At 39.2% G+C, this 15,369-nt stretch overlaps 1 protein-coding gene across 2 annotated transcripts in view; it reads right to left on the reverse strand.

The window, feature by feature from the left end:
• ZBTB20 (zinc finger and BTB domain containing 20) overlaps positions 1-15,369 on the reverse strand; it is an 891,896-nt gene that overhangs the window by 351,373 nt on the left and 525,154 nt on the right. The window lies entirely within an intron of this gene.

Consider the following 15,369-nt stretch of genomic DNA (forward strand, 5'->3'; position numbering starts at 1 on the left):
CCGCATCTCTCACCGTACAGCAGGAGCACAGATACTTGGTCCATCTCCTGCTGCCTCTCAGGGTGGACATGAGCAGGAAGTTGGAATCAAGAGCAGAGCTGGGGCTTGAATCCAGGCCCTCCAGTATAGAATCTGGGCCATCCCAAGCAGTGTCATAACAGCTCTGCCAAATGCCTGCCCCGACTGTGATTTTAACCAATATATATTTAAGAACTTGAAGGGAGTAATTCCAGTCAGCAGTTTTAAGTACACTTTGAGAATCTGTACTTCTTATTTATGATTTTAAGTTGTACTGAGTTGATAATTTCAAAAGGAAGGATTTTCAATAACAGAAAACTTTCCTGAAATCTTATCATCGAATGCCTCAATTATGCAGAATTACTTAAAATGTAATGCTAAAGAATATTTTGTTTTTATCTAGGGCACATGAGCATAAGAATGACCTTAGCTGGCCTGAGTTGTGGGCTTGGTAGATTAAACCACTGCCTGTAGCTCCCTGCTAATGGGCCTGGAAAAGCAGCAGAAGATGGTCCAAGTGCTTGTGCCCCTACACCCTCAAGGGAGATCCAGAAGAAACTCCTGGCTCCTGGCTGTGGCCTGTCCCAGCCCTGGCCATTGCAGCTATTTGGGGAGTAAACCAGTGGATGGAAGATCTCTCGCTCTCTGTCTCCCTCACCCCTACCTTATAACTCTGCCTTTCAAATAAAATAAAAATAAATCTTTTTTTAAAGGATGATCTGATAAATTTAGTACAATTTATCATCTCATTAAATATACATTCCTTGTGCACCTCCTATGTGCCAGGTGTTATAATAGACAATGAAAAAACAAAGAACCATAAACTTGCTCCAAAAAACAGTCAAGGATAGACATGGGGCTGGTGAGAGAAAACAGATATGGGATAATAGGGTGATGACAATCATTACTGCCATGATCTGAAGGTATATCCCGTACTGATGTGACATCTTAGGTGTTTTACCTGAGTCACTTCACACCAACACTGCACGACAGATTTGTAATCTTGGTCTCATAGCTGAGAAAACCAAAGAGTTGACTGATTAAAAAGGGCTTTCTGCTGAGGTATAACAAAGTTTAGATTGTATTTTATAAGTAATAAGAAGCCATTTTTAAGATTAGGGATGATCCTCTTCCCCACTTAATGCTGTATAATTGTTCAGACCTGGTTAATGCCACTCTTAGGATCCTTGGTTACTATCCTCACTCTGTCTTTTATGATCTTGTCTAAATATGATCAGAGTCGGTGAACTTGGAAGGCTTCCATAGCCTTGGCAACTCATGATGAGAGCCTAGGGTGGTTACTGGTGCCATAAACTAGAGTGTCAATTTGTTGGGTCAACAACAGGAGTCACTGTGCACTTGCTCCTCATGTGGGATCTCTGTCCTTAATGTGCTGTACATTGTGATTTAATGCTATAACTAGTACTCAAACAGTATGTTTCACTTTGTGTGTCTATGTGGGTGCAAACTGTTGAAATCTTTATACTAAATTGACCTTCTGTATATAAACAGAATTGAAAATGAATCTTGATGTGAATGGAAGGGGAGAGGGAGCGGGAGAGGGGAGGGTTGCAGGTGGGAGGGAAGTTATGGGAGGGGGAAGCCATTGTAATCCATAAGCTGTACATTGGAAATTTATATTCATTAAATAAAAGTTAAAAAAAGATTAGGGATGATGTGATCTAATTTTTATTTCAGAAAGGCAACTTTGCATTCATTTTAGATGTAGTACCAATTTCACTGGCTAAAACGCCCACCTTAATGGTTACCTTAGTGGTTAAGACATTGTTTAAGACACCCACATGGTGTTCCTGGGTTCAACACCTGGTTCTGACTCTGGACTCCAGCTTCCTGCTAATGTAGATCTTGGGATGATGTTTCACATAATGGAGTTCATGGCGACCAAGTGGGACACCTGAATTGAGTTTTCAGCTCCCAGCTTGGACCTGAATTCGCCATGGCTATTGCAGGCATTTGAAGAGTGAGCTAGCAGACAGGAGGTCTCTGTCTATTTCTTAAATAAATATTCTTTAAAAAAGAAAAATAATTTTTTAAAAATTATTTGACAGGTGGAGTTATAGACAGTGAGAGAGAGAGAGAGAGACAGAGAGAAAGGTCTTCCTTCCTTTGGTTCACTCCCCAAATGGCCAATACGGCCAGAGCTACGCCGATCCAAAGCCAGGAGCCAGGTGCTTCTCCTGGTCTCCCATGGGGTGCAGGGCCCAAGCACTTGGGCCATCCTCCACTGCCCTCCCGGGCCACAGCAGAGAGCTGGACTGGAAGAGGAGCAACCGGGACTAGAACCTGGAGCCCATATGGGATGCCGGTGCCACAGGCGGAGGATTAACCAAGTGAGCCATGGTGCCTGCCCTGGAAAATAAATTTTTAAGAACAAAATAAATGTGCATTTGTACTTCACAGAAAGTAGGACTTTAATCTAGGCATGAGACACAGAATATAAAACTTGCGTTTATTGGATACTGAGTATTGTTCTTAGCATTTTGGATATATTCACTCATTTAATTTTTACAATACTCTTTTGCAGGTCGGTACCACTATCATCCCCACCAGTACTTTAAAGAAGAGAAACTGGGCCAAAGTTGCAAAGATAATGGATGTGCAACTGCACACCACAGCCTATAGCCCAAAGAGTTTAATCAGGTTAAAATGCATCATTTGATTAAAATATCAAACGAGATGAATCCAATAAAATTCCAAACATATGACATGGCACAGAATGGACCTCACTAAATGTTAGTTACTTTCTCTCATTTTTCTTCAATTTTTTAAATTCTATAATTAGTTTAATAACAACAGTGCCAAAATATTTTATTTATTTTTTTTTTTACTTTTTAAAGACTTTACAACATCTGATTTAAATTTCACAAAAATAGCATGGTAAATATGGAACATAATAAACCAGTACTAAAATCGCATAGAAGATTATTTAAAGGCATAGACTGTGTTACTCATAATAGAAGAATAGAATTTATTGAGAAAAAAGGGTATAGGAATGTGCATGCAACTTCTCAAAAGTAAAAAAAAGAGTATATATGTATAGAATAAAATGATTAGAAAATGATATCCCTAAAGTTTGCAAGTAGATTACTTCTGGATGATTGTGGATGATTTTAATTATTCTCTGGTAGTTCATTTTAAACTTTCTATAATGCTTACATATACTTTCCATAATAAGAAAAATAAAAAAGATAGTTGGGACAGATAACATTCCTATTTTAGAGATGACAATACTGAGGGGAAACATCAACAGGATTGTGTGAAATTTTACTCTTATTCAGTGGTGGAGCTTGGATAGTATCCAGGACTCTTCATTTTTAATCTGGTGGTCTCTCTCATTCTTAGTTTGTTTTTTTAAAGATTTTTTAAAAATTTATTTGAAAGACAGTGTCAGAGAGAGAGGAAGGGATGGAGGGAGGGAGGGAGAGAAGGAGGGGGGAGAGAGGGAGAGAGGGAGAGAGGGAGAGAGAGAAATCTTCCACCTACTTGTTCACTCTCCAGAAGGCTGCAGTGGCCAGGCTGGTTCAGGCTGAACCCAGGTGCCAGGAGCTTCACCTAGGTCTTCCACACGGGTGGCAGGAACCCAGGCACTTGGGCCATCTTCTGCTGCTTTTAGCAGGCACATCAACAGGGAGCGGGATCAGAAGTTGAGCAGCTAAGACATGAACTGGCACCCATATGGGATGCCAGTGTCACAGATGATGGCTTTACCTGCTATGCCACGATTTTGGCCCTGTGACCTTGATTTTCTTTTCGGTGGTTGCCATTACTGAGGGATTCAAAGGTAATCTATGAAGGTTTCTAGAGATGGTTAGAGAGACTGCAATTGCAAATGTGCAATCAGCTTCCACCTCATTAGACTTCTTAAGTCGTTTATAAAGTTATTTGTCTCTGATTCTTCACTCCTTTTCTACAACAGAACTATAACTATACATATGTACGCTTTTCCAAATAAGATTACTCCAATTCTAAGTAACGTGTATGTTAACATGGCAGGTGGTAGGCATGGCATCTATATCTCAGACTCTTGGCTTGGGCTTGTTGAAGTGACCTGCATTGATCAATGGTTTGCTTGTTGATAGGACATTATTAAAGGGACTTGGTCACAACACCCTGGAAACAACCCTCACATAGCCATGTGTTGGACATTGAGATTCAGGAAGAGAGTTTTGAACTTTCTATCTTATTATGATTTGTATTCTGGAGCCTCACTATTCTGTCCCATGGAAAGTATACGCTTTCCTGGTGATGATTATGGATAGCATGGGTCTTCCATTGTTGGGGGAAGACAGAAATCAGCAATTCATTATGTCTCATCATACAACCACATCAACAAATATCCCCAGACAAGAGTCACTCAAGAGACTGTTGAATTTAACAGATACTTTCAATGGTGGCAAATACTGCCACCATTCTCAAATATGTCTCTGAAATTCTCATTTAATCCCCATTTTGATGCACAGGAAAATTATTTAGATTCTAAAAAATTCCCATGAATCTACTCTAAGTTATTTGCAATTTCTGGAGTGTGAACTAAAACACTGCTCTTTTTCTCCCAGTTAACAAAGTATATTAGAAAACATAAGTGTATAAGTGTGACTTTGTAACAGGAAAAGTTTTGTGTTTACCTTAGTTTAATTTTAAAATGAGTAATTCATGTATACATTTTTCAAAATTTATTACTATTAGTAACACATTTGTTGTACACATTTCATACTTGGTTGAAAGACACAGAACAGTTTCCTTATTATTGGCAAAAAAAAAAAAAAAAAAGGGCATAGATATGGACAATGAATCTCTTACTCCTCCAGCAAGCATTAAATGAGCACCTACTAAGTGCTAGTGCACTACTTGATTCTGCAGACCACAGGTGGATAAAGCAATGTCTTTTTCTCCACACATTATAATTTATTGAGTTGATCAATTGGTCTCCTATGTAGCTTTGGGAGCAGACTGCGAAGAGATAATAATTCACTGAACTGGTAAAGAGTAGAGAAGAAAGTGCTTCTCTATTGAACTGCCGGATGCAAACAAAACAGATGACCTGACTCATCTTAGGTTCCCTTCAAACAACAGTCTGAGACAAGGTCTCGGGTACAGGTAGTAATTCAGAAGGTGATCTCAGAAGGCAGGAATGGATGAGTAAGGAAAATGAGTCAGTAAGGAGGAAAAGGCTGTAATAGAGATGTTTCAATGAGGCCACCAGTGTGGCAACTGGAGCTCAGTTCTTCCAAGATTTCTGGGACTAGTATGTGCCTCCAGAGTAGCCTCCCAAAAGGAATGCAGGCTGGGACACTTTTTTCCCAGCTCTATTCTTCTTCTGGTTGAGTTTTGTTAGCAGGGCATTAGCCCCATTCCTGCCAGCTCTCTTTCTCCTACTGCTATAGACTTGGCGAACTCTTAACAGCATTGGGAGAGGTGTTGGGTCAGAGTGTGATGAAAACTACCAGATGCTGGGAGTCTTGGGCAACAGACTCGCTTGGGGTTTAGCTGAAATAAGAGGGACTCAGCCTGGAGTGCCAGATGTATGCACTAGAGTAACCTATAAGACTTATTGGGGCACAATGTACTGTGCAGTCTGACCTAGCATCCCCTAAAGGATGGTCTGAGACTGACATCTTCCTTGCTAAATTAAACTCCACACAGAGTCTCTGAATCCTATAAAAAGTCAAATGGTGGGGCAGTAAATCCTGACACTGACCAGCTAAGCAATTGAACAATGATGTCTTGCTGATAGGTTTCTCTGGTTCTCTATGAATGGACTTCCAGCCTTTCTTATTAAAATCCTGACATTCATTCACTAATTATCACCTGTGATCTGATATCTTCCCATGATTCAGAAATGAAATATTGAAACTACTTTAGGGAGTTTTTAAAAAAAATGGTGATGCTATTTTTTTATTATTATTTCCCAGGGGGAAGGGGGGGTTGGCCTGGCAGCGGTGGCCTCGGCGGGGGCTTGGCGGCTCCCCTCCCCGCCCGGGCCCCCGCAGGGCCAGCTCCGCAGCCGCGGGCAGCGCAGCCTCCACGCAGCCCTGATGCTATTTTTTTTTTGGGGGGGAGGGCAGGGTGTATATCATTTTGCTATAAGTGGCCCTACTGAAAATTTTCCTGACATTCTGAATTCATGGCAATATGATTTGTGAGTTTGTATTTGGTTTGTAATTTTTGTTTGTTTGTTCTTATTAGAGAAGAAATCAGGAAAGGTTAAGGGTTGTACCTAGATGTATTATGTTTAAAGGCTTTCAACATACTTGGGTCAAATTTGTAGAAAATCATTAAGACTTTTAAGCTCCTATAAACATTTCACCAGTGCTGATGGTATCTTCTTCAGCTATCTCTGTCGAAGCAGCTCCTGGGTTTCTCTAAGAATGAAGGTGAATGAGTTTGCAACTCACCACGCAGGGCAGGAGTTTTCTGCAGGGTTTTGGTTTGGGGGCTTAGAGCAGAAGGTTAAACAATAGATACTATGATGGCTGTAAGAGAGGAGCTGATAAACGCTTCATTCCTCTACCATAACATATGAAAGGCAAGATTATATTCTTAATCCCTAAAAATGTGGTGGCAGCATGGGTAGGATACAGTTCCTTATGTGATCATCTGTGACTTCCCTTCAAAATGAGTGGGCAATCCTTAAAAATAAATTTTAAAAAAATGTTCTGCAAAAATAACGAGCCTCAGGGATGATTCAGGCTATTTCAGTGAGTTCCATCCTGAGAAACCAAACTCGACAAAAATTTGAAAGTCAATATTTACAAAGCCTTTCCATCTTATATCTTGATTTCTTTTTCTTGTATGTTCTTTCTCTTTTCCTTCCCGTCTATTGCCTGGATCCTCTACTCTTTTTCCCCTTTGACCTCATTCCTCAGTGTCCCCTGCTCCATTCACCTTTCCCAAATCTGTTCATCCTAAAAAAAATAAATAAAAATAAAAAATTTTAAAAAAAATTTTAAAAAGGCACCGCAGCTCTCTTGGCTAATTTTCCGCCTGTGGCGCCGGCACCCCGGGTTCTAGTCCCAGTTGGGGCACCAGATTCTGTCCCGGTTATTCCTCTTCCAGTCCAGCTCTCTGCTGTGGCCTGGGAAGGCAGTGGAGGATGGCCCAGGTCCTTGGGCCCTGCACCCGCATGGGAGACCAGGAGGGTCTGCACCTGGCTCCTGGCTTTGGATTGGCGCAGCGTGCCGGCCGTGGCGGACATTTTGGGGGTGAACCAACAGAAAAGGAAGACCTTTCTCTCTGTCTCTCTCTCTCACTGCCTAACTCTGCCTGTAAAAAAAAAAAAAAAAAATCTGTTCATCCTACAATAGGCTTCAGTGATGGAAAAGAAAGAGCCTCCAAACAAAGCCAGTGTCCAGTGACGAGGAACTCCACAGCGTGGTGAATGGTGATAGGCGAAGGCCTGTGGACTGAGAATGCTCAGGGCTCTGGAGGCTCTTAGCTGGACAAGCCATTAGGCTTCAGTGGGCGTGATAGCTGTATCAAACCTCATGATTTCAAAGCTTTCACGGGCTGACAAGGACGTGCTAATTTCAAACTTTCTAACCAATTACAATCACAAAGAACTCAGGACAATAATCAGTGAGCAAAATGAAACTGCTGGAGTGAAGTAGCCCTCCTCAGGTCTCCCTCTGTGGCTCTGCCATGCAATGTGCAGCTGGGACTCTGCTTCAATAAGTAAATAAAAATACACGATAAAACACACACACACACACACACAATGGATCCCATTTGCTGTCTTGTTCCCTGTAGCAGGCTATGTAAGAACCCTGTCTTGCATTCAGCCCATTAATTTCTGATGGTGTTAATTAAAAACTTTTGATGCTTGTTTGAATGGAAAATACCTCAAACAGTGTTTCCTTCATTGAAACACTGAGTTCCAAGTCTTAGATTATTAGGTTAAGCTCTGCCAGCAGTGAGACCAACATAAATGCTTTTCATACCATCTGCTTTGACAATAAAGGACAGTAATAATAATAATAATAGTAATAATAAATGAAAAAGAAGAAGAGAAACTGTTTAGGTTGAAAACTCCCTATTTCAGCCTGTTGTTTTTAAGGACTAAATTGAAAATCCAGGTCCCTGAATGTAGAACATATGACTTTTTAAAAAAATCTTTCTTCAAATCCTTAGAACATTCAAATCACCCAATGTTCCAGGACCTGAATTTTTTATATTTTAAAATGGGGAAAGCTGCTTAAAATAAGTGAATCAGCTGCTAAGTGATTTCTCTCTGTCTTTTTGTCGACACTCTCTTTCGAACGGCTGAAAAAATGCTTAAAATGGTACATGCAATTGATACGTGTGGCTTAAGAAGCTTAATATAATTACTGAGGACTCAGACTTTCTATTTAAAAATAAGACAGGAAGGAGTAATAGAAACTCTGAGTGGTGAGTATTCATCTCTTGTGAGGTGTGGGAAATGTTTCCAAATGTTTAATCCTCTGAGCAAGGTAAGGGGTAGAAAGCAGTTATTCGCAGAGTTTACCATCCTCACCCTGTAAGAGGATAGTGTGAGAGATGCTGTGCAGGAAATGAACAAATAAGACATCCAGCTCCATGATCCAATGCTTTTGCGAAGCATTAGGCAAGCCACTGCAACATTCTGATTGGTTTTAGGACCTATTTTATTTTATTTTGTAATCTTTCCTCCCCTTATAGGGAGGCCTGAAGTCTTGGGCACCCGCTGTGAATGTGGTTTAATAGACCTAACTTTCTCCATCATTGTTTTATTTTCCCACCTGTTTATTCGCTCTCTGCCGCATCATCTGAGTCCCTGAAAGATCACAGGACTTAGCTCCCACCCCCCCACCCCCCCAACCCCAAGGCCTTCTTCACCCTTATTCTTCCTTTGATCTGCAAATCTTCAGTGGGAATGCAGTTCTCCTGAACAGCCAAACACTTGGGCAGATCTCCTTGCCTCCCCTCCCTACACAGGCTGCATGGGCTTCATCCTCTTTAGAACAGATTGCAGAAATGGCCTTTGAACCCAATGTGACAAGATAGTGTTTTTCAGCAACATCAACAACCAGGACAACAACAACAACAGAAAGACCACACCATAAAGTATGTGAGTGGGATTTGCAATATAATACAACTAAAACTCCATCACAAACCACAACATGTGCATCCGTGTTCACAAAATTTGTGAATTCTCCACAGAGAAAATCAATAGGTGATATCGCCTACAAAGAAATAGTTAATGGAAATGAACTAATAAGATAGGAGTATGCAGCAAATGAATGCATTTGAAGATGATTTCCAGCTGAAATGAGTTTTTTCTAGAGACTAAGTTTTTGTTAAACTTAATCCTACTCTCTTCCCTCTCCAGCAGCAGAAACATCTGGTTGGTTTTAGATTCCCCTTGGATTTCCAACTTCAAAGGGAATTATAAAGAATAACAAATTCATGTACCGGCACTAAAAAAAAATAGAGCAGCAGGAGAGAATGGTAAAATTGTCCTTATTTGACTGCTAGTGACAGGCGCCACAGGCAGAACTATGAGAAAAGACAAAGGCAAGATCACCCGTTGACAACCAGAGTTCCTGCAAGGGACTGAATCTTTGGCTACATAGCGATATGCACAGGGCCCTTCACAATCCATGGGGAGATTTATTTTTGCTTAAATGCAAAAAACAAGCTACATAAGAAAATAAGAGGAATTGGAAGGAAACAAAAAGAAAGGGGCTTACATTTACCTGTCACAAAGCTTGTTGAAATAATAACAAATCAATAAAAGTCTATTGAAAGAATGACCTGGAGATAATTTTAAAGACCTACTTAGCATCAGGGTTTTTATTTGATCTGGAGAAAATTGTGGGTTCTGGTTCTACCAAGGGATGGTTACACCATCCCTGAAGTAACTTAGGCTCTTAAGTTTCCAAGAGGCCCATTAGGTTCTTAGTTTCCATTTCTTTCTTGCTCTGAATCCTTATTATTAAGGGATGACTTAAAGAGATCAAAGTCTTCCCAGAGTGGAAGAACAAAATTTGAATGGATGATTCATATCTGCAATTGTGTCAAGTTATGTTTGACATCACTTTATAGAACCAGATTGATTGTGCCCCCTTCATCACTCTCCTAGTAAAACTGAAACACACATCCTAGAGCACAGGTCTTGATGTAATCAACCATGAGAAAATGAGAAGTTCGAGAAAGTGCAATTTTGCCATTGTAATTATCTTTTATAAACAGTCTTTCCTCTCTTATGTGCAATGTGTACAGCAATGACAATAAAAATAAACAAGGACATGATTAACCAATCAAGTTGTTTGTGAACAAAGAAAGAGAAATAGGTAAGAGCTAAAATGTCTTTAAATAATTAATTATAAAAGTCTTCAAACTAGTATTTAGAGCTTCCTGACCTCCACATAACAAATAACATCATGTTGATTCACAGAGCAGCCATCAAATACTCAGAAAACAAATTGCTTCTGACCAAAATGTATACATCAACAGCCCCCCAGAAACATTTTCATGGAGGATGGCAGCATCTACAGAACTAGTTCTCTCTGGACCCTGCCTGGTTTCCTAGGGAAGTATTCTCCAAAGAGAAGAGCATTTCCAGATCATGCTCTTTCTATCACAGATTCAAATTAAGTGGGGAGTAATTGCTGGTTAAGGAGGAAAAACCCCAGCATTCCCAATCTGAAAGAACTGAGCTGCCTACAGAATCCCACCTCCTTGGATATCTTTGCCTTCAGTGGAGTTTTTACCCTTCCCTGTTCCTCCACGTGAAGCAGAACCATTCCCATGCCACCATTCCCAGCTTTTGGGTAATTTTGCATGATGCTGTGTTACATACCCAATACAGTGCATCAATATGCCCTGAAACCAGCCTCTGATGAGCTGAACAAACCATTGCGCTTTTTTTGTTGACTTTCTATCAGCAGGTTTAAAATAAAGATCTTGACTTGGTAGGGAAATTTGCAAAGGACTTCCTGCACTATTTAAGCAGAATCATCCAACGTTGATTGTGATCATAGCTGGGGGGAAGGAGGTAACAGGAGTGGAGTACTATGCCAGTCTAAGAAATGTTTGATAGTTTGAGGATACACAAGGTCACAAAAGTAACACAACCGAAAAAAACCCTGGGCCCCAAAGAGGCCAAACATAAGGAAATGGTGTACATGCACACACAAAACACTATCATTAATAATAATTCTAATTACTATAGCTATTATCATGATGAGGCACTGATGGTTCACTTGGGTGTAGTATATAATAATTAAAGTAGGAAGAACCCTGGGTAAACTTACTCTCTTTAAAAGGCAGTTTATATTCTAGATTTACATGACCCAAGGCACATAATCCAACACTACATGTAAGAAAAGGATGCTGGAAGAATTGAAAGAGACTTTTAAGCTTTTATATTAGCTGTTGTGCTGTTATTATCGATCTTAAAATAATGATGAAAACATTAGTTGTTTTTAAATATGAGTATTATGGGTAAATCATCCTTACAGCTTTAAAATAGTAAAATGGCTAGTTTCTATCTATCTTTCCTTGTGATATCTGCCTGAATGTCACGCCATCAGATACATTCTGACCTTTTGCTGACATTTTAATGATGGTGATGCCAGGGCAGGGTAAAGGAGAAACAGAAATGGTCAGAAGATTGAGGGTAAAAAAAAAAAAAAAAAAGAAAGTAAGAGTCTGTATGGTTTATACCATCCAGTCTGGCAAATTTTACAGATGCTCTCTATTTGCTTGGGATAGTTTATTGCTCATGTTCTTTCTTTTTTTTTTTTTTCCCATGTGCTTTTCTGTACCAGCTTTGGCTGAAAATATTTTGTATGTGTCCATACTGTAAACCATCATATTTTTTTAGAGATTTAGTGTGGTAGAGAAGCTCTTTTTTCCTTCCCCAAGGGTTAGACACATCAATATTCTAGCTACTCACTTTCGAGGCCAATGGAAAATGTGCTCCTAAGATTAAATAGACTTGAGTAACACATAAATTTAGTTTACACTGATGCAGTATGTTACTTAGTTACTCACATCCTGAATTTCTGATGAGTGCACTACACCTGTTGGGCAACACATGGCTATGGAACAGTCACTGACCTACAATTCAAAGACAGTGAAACACAACAAAGCCTTAAATACAGATTCTGTATGGAGATCCTTATTTTCATAGAGCATTCCTCTCTGTGGAGCTCTTTGAGTGAAGGATCTGGCCTAGCCATGGAAAGCTTGGTCATACAGTGATCACTAAAATGTTCTTAGAATAAACTAGAGCAAAACTTACAGGCACATAGGAAGCACCCTTTGTTCTGCAATGTACTCTCTCTCCCCCTCCCAAGTCTGTTGTTTTTTACTATGACTCAGACTATTACTATACAATTCCTCCCTTTTCTGACTTTTAAGTGTCTCACATATTCATCACATGCTTCCCATTTCTGTCAATAAAGCTTAAAAACTATAGTTTCTCTTTTATAAAAATTATACAAAGAGAACAGATTTCATATATTTCATAGATACAATTTTAAGCACATAATGATACTTCCCACCCTCCTCCTCCTTTTTTTTTTCTGTTAATTTTTGCAGTAATATACTTTCAATTTACTTTATAATCACATGCTTAATCCTCCACTAAATAAAGAATTAATTCAATAAGTAGAAAGTAGAAAGACCACTATTCCACAGAAGTAGATTCTAATCTCGTCTTACATTTGGTTTAAGTCAGTTTTCCACATTTAGCTAGTATGGCTGGCAACAGCTAGTCTGGAGTTCTAAGTGGTCAGAAGACTACATTTTCCTCTCACCCCAGATAAAGAATTGTGCTGAGTATGTCCAATAATGAGTATAATTAATTCTGCATAGGTCTGGTATGCAAATTATTATCCTAAATTTGAATCAAGTATTTAAAAAAGGCTAAAGAAAAACAGTTACTCCAAGAAACCTAGCTAAATCTATGAAGTGTCTATGTACTCAAATTTCCCTGTGGCTTACAGATGTACCTGAGACTATTATGAAACACAGTGTTGAGATTTTTATAATCAATAGTTATGTATTAGAAAATATAATATACAATAGAATAATTTCTCTGAAGGCTTTTAACTTTAACATGTAAAAAGGTCTTGATGGGCCTGAAATATTGTTAATTAAATACTATGGTGTTTGAGATATAACAGCAAAGTGATAGAGAGAGGAGAGACAAAGAGAGACACCAGTCTTCCATTTGCTGATAACAGCTGGGGCTGGGTCAGTCCAAAGCCAGGAGCCTAGAACTCAATCAGCACCTTTCATGTGAGTGGTAAGCAACCAAGGACTTGGGTTGCCATCTGCCGCCCACTCATGTGCATTAGCAGGAAGATGGACTGGAAGCAGAGTAACTCACACCAGGACTTGGATATAGGATATGGGATTACCAAATAGTGCTTTAACCCATTGCACCACAATGCCTGCTCCTCATTTTTGAAATATATACTTATTTGAACTTTCACTCATTTGTTGACTATTTTTTGACTGTTCACCTAGCAAGGTATTGTGGAAACATAAAAAGTACTAACAATGTTCCTGTTGGACATTTAGGTCACTTCAGGTACTGTATATATTTATTTAAATGTTTATGAGGACTAGGTAATGACACATAAAATTGTTAGGTTAAATTTTGGAAGTAGGATAAAAAATAATATAGAAAGTATGATTACAGCAAGCTTAAAAACTATATCCTCAGGGGAAAATGAAAGTAAGGAAATATATCAAATGGTTATTAATGATTGGATTTAAATTATAGAAATAATTACTTTAATTTTTCTTCATTTTACTCCTATGTAGTTTTCCAAATTATTTTTAATGAGCATGTATCATTTTAAAATGAAAATAAATATTTATTCATTAGTGGGAAAGATTCCTTTCCCAAGGAGCTTTTCATCTACTGCAAACACACAACATAGTCCCTGATGGTTCAAATCGTCATACCTAGAAGTGAAACATACCCAACAGGAAAAGGAACATCAATACATATTTTATCTAATCATAGAGTCATTAAAGAGCTTTCTGTGTGTTGGATAGAAACGGGAGGGACTGGCTTCACTGCAAGTTAGCAAGAGTGTGAAATTCAGACCTTTTTGTTAGGAGATCATTTTGTTATGTATGCAAAGGGAGCCACAAATTAAAGTTACCAAATAAATCTGTCCCTAGAACTCCTGAGGTTCACACTGATGGGAGTTTCTTTTTGGGCAGCACAACAAGTAAAGCCTGGAAGTGTGAGTGGGACTGGGGAGGGAGAGGGAGTTACATCTTATGGATATGGGACCTGCACTAGAGAGATGGAAATGCTCAGAGAGACAGAGATAGACATGCCACAAAATTAGAAACTACAATGTAGTGACAGCTACAGATTATGTACAATAGATATGGAAAGTCCCTGTTAGAAAGCTATCTTTATTACTCCAAGAGATAATGGTTCTCATTTTGTGCACTTTCACATTAAGTGAAATCAACAGCATAACTCTGAAAGGTTTGCACAAATGCAGTTTTATGACTAAACAAGCCAGGCAGAACATACGTAGATACCAGGCAAGTTACCCCTTCCCACCTCCTTTCTCTCCAGTGTATTTCAATGCAGGCCAAGCTCCAGAAAATTCAGCTTTTTAAGGCTCTGTGTGACGATGCTGCTCTATCAATATACTCTCAGTCCTGCCCTGCACTTTCCTCCTAGCCACTGAAATATCAAGAATGCTAGAAAGTCACAATATCAAATTCTTGGAAAAATTCCAAATTCTCACAAAAAGACACAAAGACAAGACTTCAGACCCATGTTCACTTGCAGTCCTGGTCTTGGTCTTCTGACTTAGCTGGTGAAGAGGGGTAGACTTATTGATGTCCCTACACTGCATTTTTTCCCCCTTCTGAGTATAGGTGCCTGCAGAAGCAATCACGTCTGATTTTAAGATTGATCCAAAGGAAGCAAATGCATTTCAAACTTCCGGAATATCATGGGATACCAAAAGGCAGCTCAAAGTATCACAAAATGTGTGCTAACGGTTTTGTATTTGTTTGCTCAATGCCAAAACATCTAGTGTTCCATCCTGGAAGCATCAGTACCCAAATTCAATCTTCTTACCCTTTCTGTTCACTCAGGGGTCTGCCTTGGAAATACATGTATCAAAGCCATTCTAAAATATTTGTTGAAATTTGAAATAACATATTTCTTATCCTTCAAAATGACAGTGTTTCAAATGAGCTAATATAGGGCATAAAAGATCTACACTTTACCAATATCAAGATAAGTACTATTCAAATTTAGCACTTGAGGTGGTGAACTCACCACAGCCCTTCAGTCTAAGGTATTTGACTACTTTGCACCTCAGTGTACTTTGGATTGCC

This window comes from Lepus europaeus, chromosome 2 (assembly GCF_033115175.1).
Source record: "Lepus europaeus isolate LE1 chromosome 2, mLepTim1.pri, whole genome shotgun sequence".
Taxonomy (NCBI): domain Eukaryota; kingdom Metazoa; phylum Chordata; class Mammalia; order Lagomorpha; family Leporidae; genus Lepus; species Lepus europaeus.